This window comes from Pinus tabuliformis, chromosome J (genome assembly GCF_031772625.1).
Source record: "Pinus tabuliformis cultivar Carrire ecotype Pingquan chromosome J, CPIR1, whole genome shotgun sequence".
NCBI classification, from domain to species: Eukaryota; Viridiplantae; Streptophyta; class Pinopsida; order Pinales; family Pinaceae; genus Pinus; species Pinus tabuliformis.
In genome coordinates, this window is record NC_142295.1 from 348,576,346 (window position 1) to 348,584,350 (window position 8,005).

Genomic DNA, 8,005 nt, shown 5'->3' on the forward strand with positions numbered 1-8,005 from the left:
CTCTACTGAACTAGTCTAAAAGCAAGTCACTGTGGGAGATTTCACATAACTCTTACTTGGAGAATCCAATTTGGCTCAGACTTGTGGCATTGGAAAGAGGACGCAGAAGGCTACTACAGGTAGCAATTTCAGAACTGGAGGATCCGAAATTACAAAGATACATCAGATTCAATATCAGGCTTCTATAAAGTGAAAAAAGGTGTGTAGTTTTTTTTAAATTTTTTATCTAAGCTTGGTTTAACGGAATTCAAAGGGCATAGTAAAGCATTATTATCGGTAACTGATGCCCCAAGGAAAGAAAATGCAAACACCTAGTAAGGAACCTGAAAGCTCTAGCATGACTCATGAAGAAGAGGAAGAAATGCTACATGATATATCAAAATTACAAGAACAAGTGCAACAAATGTCACGCTCACAAAAGCTAACAGAAGCTAAGATAATTGGTGTGGAATCTAAGATAAATGGCGTGGAATCTAAGATAAAGGGCATGGAAGCTAAGATGGAGGATTCGATGGTAAATTTGAAGATAGATTTGAAGACAGACATGGAAGAATTGAAGAACTTGCTACAAAAAGGGTCACTAATGGTGAAAAGGTAGTAAAGGAAACTCATGATGAGAACAAAAGAAATGTTAATCATGATTCCATAGACTCTAATGTTGGATCGAAGACTCACCATGTTCCAAAAATCGATATGAGGAAGTTTGATGGCAAGGATCCCGCCACATGGATATTACAGATGGAGCAATTCTTCGATCTCAATAATGTGCAAAACACACAAAAGGTACGTATGGCAACTTTATATTTGGAACCAAATCAGTTTGTATGGTATCAATGGCTTTTTTCTCGTAAACAATTTATCACTTGGGCAATTTTTACGGAAGAATTGATAGCACATTATGAGGATACAAAAAGCAACACTTTTTTTAGCCAATTGATAAGTCTCAAACAAAAGGGTTCAATAATGGAGCACATTGAGGAGTTCCAAAAATTGAACATAAGGGTAAAAGATATTCCAGAGGAGCATAGGATTGATGTGTTCATAGGGTCTTTAAAGGATAATATCCAACATGATGTGCGCCTTTGGGAACCTGATTCATTAGAGAAGGCATTCAGGTTAGCAAGAAAAATGGAAAGCAAAATTATGGCAACTAGGAAGCATACCATTCACAACTATAAAGATGGAAGTGTTGTTGCCCATAGTCTTCCACAACCTACAAGGTTGACACCACAACAATTGGAAGAAAAAAGAGCAAAAGGGCTTTGTTACAATTGTGATAGCAAATACACAAAAGGTCATAAGTGTGCTGAGAAGAAATTATTCTACATAGATTGTGAAGAGGAAGAAGAAAAGGAGCAAGAAAGGTCAAAAGAAGAGGATATATTCCAGGAACAAAGCCTAGATGAAGAAAAAATAAATCCGACCATATCTTGTAATGCATTGGCGGGAATTACCACTCCTCAAACCATCAAGATAGAAGGACAAATCAAGAAGAAAAAGGTAATAGTGTTGATTGATTCAGGAAGCACCCACAATTTTATTCATTGTAGGGTAGCAAAAGAATTGAATTGCTTCCTATATCCAGCACCAGAGTGTCAAGTGATGATTGCAAATGGAGGAACAATAAATTGCTCTGGAAAGTGCCATAATATCAAGCTATCCATGGGAGAATATGTATTGACTAGCCCAATGCTTTCCATTCCAATGGGAGGTGCTGATGTTGTACTAGGAGTCCAATGGCTACAATCCTTGGGTACAATAGCTTTTAATTTTCAAGAACTTTTCATCAAATTTTCTTCGGAAGGAAAGGAAGTTGAATTAAGGGGTATTGCAGGGAAACCAGGAAAGATAATCAGCTCTAATGGTATGACAAAGCTTCTAAAAAAGGAGCAAAGAGGTGTAATTGCACAATTATGTTCGCTAGATGTTTCCACATTGGAATCATCTATTTCTCCAGATCTCCAAAAAGTCTTGGACAATCATTCCAAGGTATTTGAGACTCCCAAGGGTCTCCCACCTATGCGTGATCATGATCATGCTATTCATCTGATTCCAGGAAGTGTTCCTCCAAACATCAGGCCGTACAGATATCCCTATGTCCAAAAAAGTGAAATTGAACGTATGGTTGCAGAAATGCTAGAGGCTGGTATAATTCAACCGAGTCAAAGTTCTTTCTCAGCTCCAGTAGTATTGGTGCACAAGAAGGATGGATCATGGCGCATGTGTCCAGATTATAGGGAGCTCAACAAGCTCACTATTAAAGATAAGTTCCCCATTCCTGTTATTGATGAATTACTGGATGAATTGCATGGATCAATTTACTTCACCAAGTTGGATCTTCGTTCGGGATATCATCAAATCAGAATGAAGATTGAAGACATTCCAAAAACGACATTTAGAACTCATGAGGGTCATTATGAATTTTTGGTCATGCCTTTTGGCCTTACCAATGCACCTTCAACATTTCAAGGTTTGATGAATTCAATTTTCAAACCATTCCTTAGAAAATTTGTGTTAGTATTTTTTGATGATATACTAATCTACAGCAAGTCTTGGAAGGATCATGTTGAACATGTTGACAGGGTGCTACAACTATTGGAGGAGAAACAATTATATGCAAAAAGATCCAAATGTTTCTTTGGAGTCCAGGAGGTGGAATATTTGGGTCATATTGTATCTCATGAAGGAGTTAAGGTAGACCCTAGCAAAATTAAAGCCATTAAGGAATGGAAAATCCCCACATCCATAAAGCATCTGCGAGGATTTCTTGGGTTGACAGGGTATTATCGCAAGTTTGTTAAGAATTATGGGAGAATAGCAGCACCTCTAACAACATTATTGAAGAAAGATTCATTTTCATGGACTTCGGAAGCAACAAAGGCCTTTGAACATCTTAAAGAGGCAATGTGCCAAGCACCGGTCTTAGCTACACCGGACTTCACAAAACCTTTATTGTGGAATGTGATGCTTCAGGAAATGGAATTGGTGCTGTTCTAATGCAAGATGAAAGACCCATTGCTTTTGAAAGTCGTCCAATCAAGGGAAAGTTTTTAAGCAAAGCTATTTATGAGAAGGAAATGTTGGCAATACTCCATGCACTTAAGAAATGGCGACCCTACCTAATGGGAAGACACTTCAAGGTAAAAACGGATCATGATAGCCTTAAATACTTTTTAGAACAAAGATTATCCTCTGAAGAGCAACAAAAGTGGGTCACAAAGATGTTGGGTTATGACTTTGAAATCATCTACAAAAAAGGGAAGCAAAATGTGGTGGCAGATGCACTCTCAAGAAAGGATGAGGATGTGGAAGCATTGTTGTGTGCCATTTCTATTATCCAACCAGATTGGATAAACGAAGCAAGGGAGGAATGGAAGAATGACGAAGAAGTGTGGGCACTTATTCGAAAGCTACAACAAGATTCCAGTACTTCTGATACATTTAGCTGGCAAAATGATTCGTTATGGTACAAAGATCGCTTATACCTCTGTAAGAATTCCCAGCTAAAACAAAAGATTCTTATGGAATTGCACACTTCTCCCTTAGGAGGGCACTCAGGATTTTTAAAAACTTACCACAGGGTTAAGAAGGAATTTTTTTGGGATGGCCTTAAATCAGATATTCAAAAGTTTGTGGCGGAATGTTTGGTTTGCCAGCAAAATAAAGTTGAAACAATTAAGACACCGGGTCTATTACAACCTTTATCCATTCCAAGCCAACGTTGGGAGGAGGTTTCAATGGATTTTATCACAGGTTTACCCAAGTCTGAGGGAAAGAGTGTCATCATGGTGGTAGTTGACAGACTTACCAAGTATGCACACTTTTGTGCATTATCACATCCATTTAAAGCCAGTACAGTTTCTACTGCATTTATGGAAACAGTTCAAAAGCTACATGGAAACCCAAAGATTATTGTAAGTGACAGAGATCCCATTTTCACTGGAAATTTTTGGACAGAATTATTTTCTTGTCTTGGTACTCAGTTAGCTCATAGCTCATCTTATCATCCTCAATCTGATGGGCAAACTGAGATAGTAAACAAATGTTTGGAAGGATATCTTCGTTGCTTTGTATCTGATAAACAGACACAATGGGTCAAATGGTTGCCTCTGGCTGAATGGTGGTATAACACTTCCTTCCATACAGCAACAAAAATGACCCCATTTATGGCACTTTATGGGTATCAACCACCATCCATCACATCATATTTAAGAGAAAATTCTAAGGTTCAGGCAGTGGAACATCACATCGAACATCAACAACAAGTCCTCCAACTCTTAAAGGATAACCTCGTGTTGGCACAAAATAGAATGAAACAACAGGCAGATCAACATCGCAGTGAAAGAAGTTTTGATGTAGGTGATTGGGTATTCCTACGGCTACAACCATATAAGCAAATGTCCCTAAAGCAAGCTAAGAAGGATAATAAATTATCACCAAAGTATTATGGTCCGTACAAGGTGTTGCAAAAGATTGGTACTATGGCATACAAATTGGAGCTTCCTGCAGCTTCTCGATTGCACCCAGTTTTCCATGTTTCATGTTTAAAGAAGTTATAGGTGACAAGCTCCCAATTCAAACAATATTGCCAGAACTTGATGAGGAAGGAAAAATTATATTGGAACTGGAAGCAGTCACAGAAACAAGAACTCGACAGCTACGAAATCGATCAATTTCAGAGTATCTTATCAAGTGGAAGAACTTATCCGCTGAAGATTCCACATGGGAGGATGAGAATTTTATGCAGAAGTATCCAGAACTACTCAAGCGTTGAGGACAACACTTTTTTGAAGGAGAGGGGCATGTTGGGTCCCTATAATACTAGTGATTACCCCATTACTATTGTAGTTATACCCCTTATTTATATTGTTGTGCCCCTATTACCCCCATATTGTTATTTCTGTGCCCCATAGAATCCCTCTATTGTTATTTTTGTGGCTTTATATTATTATTGTTAGGTCGGCTGGATTATATTGTGACTCCTTAGACTCCTATATATAGAAAGGAGGTTTTGTCATTTGTATCATCCAAGAATTGTTCATTTATGTAATGTAAAGGAGGTTGCCCCCTCGAAGAGGCTGAATTCTAAGGCGTGGATCTCTCTTTTCTATCTTTTTGTGAGCTGGTTTCATAACACTCTCTTGTCTACTGATAAGAGAGTGAGGTTAAGATCTCCTGCTATGATGGTATTCTCAAGATTAACGAGGTCTGCTTGGGTTCTTATGGATTCCCAGCAGGCCTTTTTTTCCGTAGCGTCCACAGGGATGTACACGTTGAACAGACTGATAATATCTTTTGAGTCTAAGTGCTGCAATTTTAAGAATAGCCGGTGAATGTTGAGGGTCTCAAAAACGACTGAGAATTTGCTAGCGTTCCAAAGAGTGCCCAACCTACCAGAAGCCCCTCGGGTTGAGATTGCTTTCGCCTCACATTTGTTCCAGAGTTTCTTACTTGCTTGAAGGAAGACAGAGTCTTCCAGTTTAGTCTCTTAGATGAGGAGTATGTCAGAGCTTCTGTTCTTATTAAACTTCTGATGGCTTCTTCTTTGATTATGCTCCCCATACCTCTACAGTTCCAGGAGATTATCTTCATCATTTGTATTTCTGGTTGGCTCCCTTGGAGCCTTGGGGCTGGTTTCTCGCCATCTTTGTTTTTTATGCTAGTAGCTTCTCAAGGGTTGGTTGGCTGCCTTGGAGCTTATCTTTGAAAGTTTCCTGCTCTCTTTTTTCCTAATCTGATTTGCGGCCTCTTGTGGATCTCCTTATCGAAGCTTGGGATTCTCCTATTTCCCCTTCTTCCTCCGAGCAATCTGATTCATGCTCATCTTCCTCTACTTCGATAGTGTTTCCTTTGGAACTCTCAGCAAGGCTTGCCCCCTTGGGAGAAGAGGGGGTACCTTTAGAGGGTGGGGTTGATTTTTGATTGTCTGGTTCCTGTGTTTCCTCTATTTGTGAGCTTAGAGGGACGAATTCATTTTCTTGATCCATTCTGGGAGGGGGTTGTTGAGGAGGGGCCTGAGGACCTCTTCCATTTGGACCAGCCTGCTTTTGGATTTTCCTAGCGTGCTTGACCTGGTTCCAGCGTTCTTCTTTACCCTTATCTAGTTCCACATTGGATGGGCATCCTCTGGTGAAGTGACCGTAGACATGACATTTTCGGCATTTGAAAGGCAACTGCTCGTAATCCAACTTCTGCAAATGGGTCTAGTTTCCTACTTTGATTTTGATGGCTTCCGGGAGACCCACCTCTAGGTCTACTTCTACGCAGATACGGGCACAGTCATATTGATCTTTGTTGTTTTCCCTATCTATGAATTTCCCAAGGGCGTTTCCGATGTGTTTCAACGAGTCCCAGTTCCAACAATGTACTGGGAGATTAGGGAGTCTGACCCATACAGGGACAGCCGTGGGAACATCGACTGCAGGGTCGAAATCCGGCATCCATCTGTTGAGGTACAAGCCTTGGGGGCCCATGAAATAGGGGCCATTCTGAAAGATCAGGTCCTTGTCGTCCTTTGAGGTGAATTCGAAGAGGAAGAACCCTCGTCCTAAGAAGTAAGAGGTGACGCTGCTCTTGATCAGAGGAGCCCAGTTCTTGTTAACCCAGGTCTCAGTGGTCTTAGGAGAAGGCCATAGACTGGTGAACTGGCCAACGAGAGCCCACTCAACCAAGGAGAGGGCGACTTGAATTGGAGTATCTGGCGGCAGGGAGATTTCAGGAATGTCTTCCAGCCTCTTGACAAACTTGGCTACTTCACTCTTTTTCTTCTGCAGCAAGCCAGCCAAGAGCCGAGAGAAGACTTCGGTAGATGAAGGCGAAGGGGGGGGCCTGCGAGGGGCGAGCCCGGCTTACTAGTCCCTCCCAGCAGCAGACGAGCGCTCTAAAACACAAGAACTCAAAAAAGAACGCAGGAACAGCACGGGAGGGCAGAGGGCCCAAAGCCACGGGCCGCAGAGCAGCAAGGGCGCAAAGGCACCGAGGTGCAGGCTAGGGTTTCATGGCAGCGCTCCAGAGCTCAGCGATCCTAATCCGTTCAAACCGTATAGTTCATGAGGCCAATTACACTCAAAATGTTTCTTTCTTCATGAAGTAAATCCCATGATGTCGTAATTTTCGTGGACTACTTCTATAAATTTTCTTATATATTTAGACTTTAATGTCAGAGAAAATTGTGTGATTTAGCGTGTTTATTTTTTATTTTTTATGTATCTGTGGAGACCACAATACAATGAAAAATTACAATAAGCAGCTACCCTACTTATGGCTAACGCCCATTCCAAAAACTAGCGAGGCCCAGATCACATTGGGCGGTGAAAAACAAAATGGGCCTTGATTATTCATAATATTATTGTGGTTGCGATGGACCTGCTAACAACGACCTCAGGGCAAATACTTTTCGTTTATTTCTTTAGCCTGTTCCCATACAACGTACAATAGGCCCTCTTCCCCTCCCATATTTCAATCAAATTATCCGTGAAAACAAAATTACCCCTGAAACATCGCAGTGATGCCACGCGTCACACAGACCAAGCAAGAATCGAATCCCCTTGCTTCCAAAATAATTCAATGCAAACCATGCAAATAACATGTGAGTCTCTCTCCCGGATGCGGGTGGCACCATCAACCTTACTCTTTCCCATGCAAGGAATTAATGTCTGGTACTGCCAGCTGCAGAGCAGCGTGGCCTCCCGGGACTTAAACTCATGCGAGCTGGGGAAAGTTATTAATGCTGGATCGGTTGGCGGATTCGCATTTATGCTCTGCGCTGATCGACGCAACATTCCTTCAGTTATAATCATGCTGCTCCATAGCTATTTCACCATGCCTTGTGCTCAGTCGCTCGGCAATGGAACCTGGTTTGCGGAGGCTGTTGGTGATGGACTAATTCTGGTTCACTGCTGCGAGCTCCAAGCCAACTCTATCAAGGGTAATTTCTCCCCTGTTCTGGATTCACGCATTGTGTTGTTGTCTGCAAGTTCTGTGGTCGTCTGCAAGTTCTGTTGTA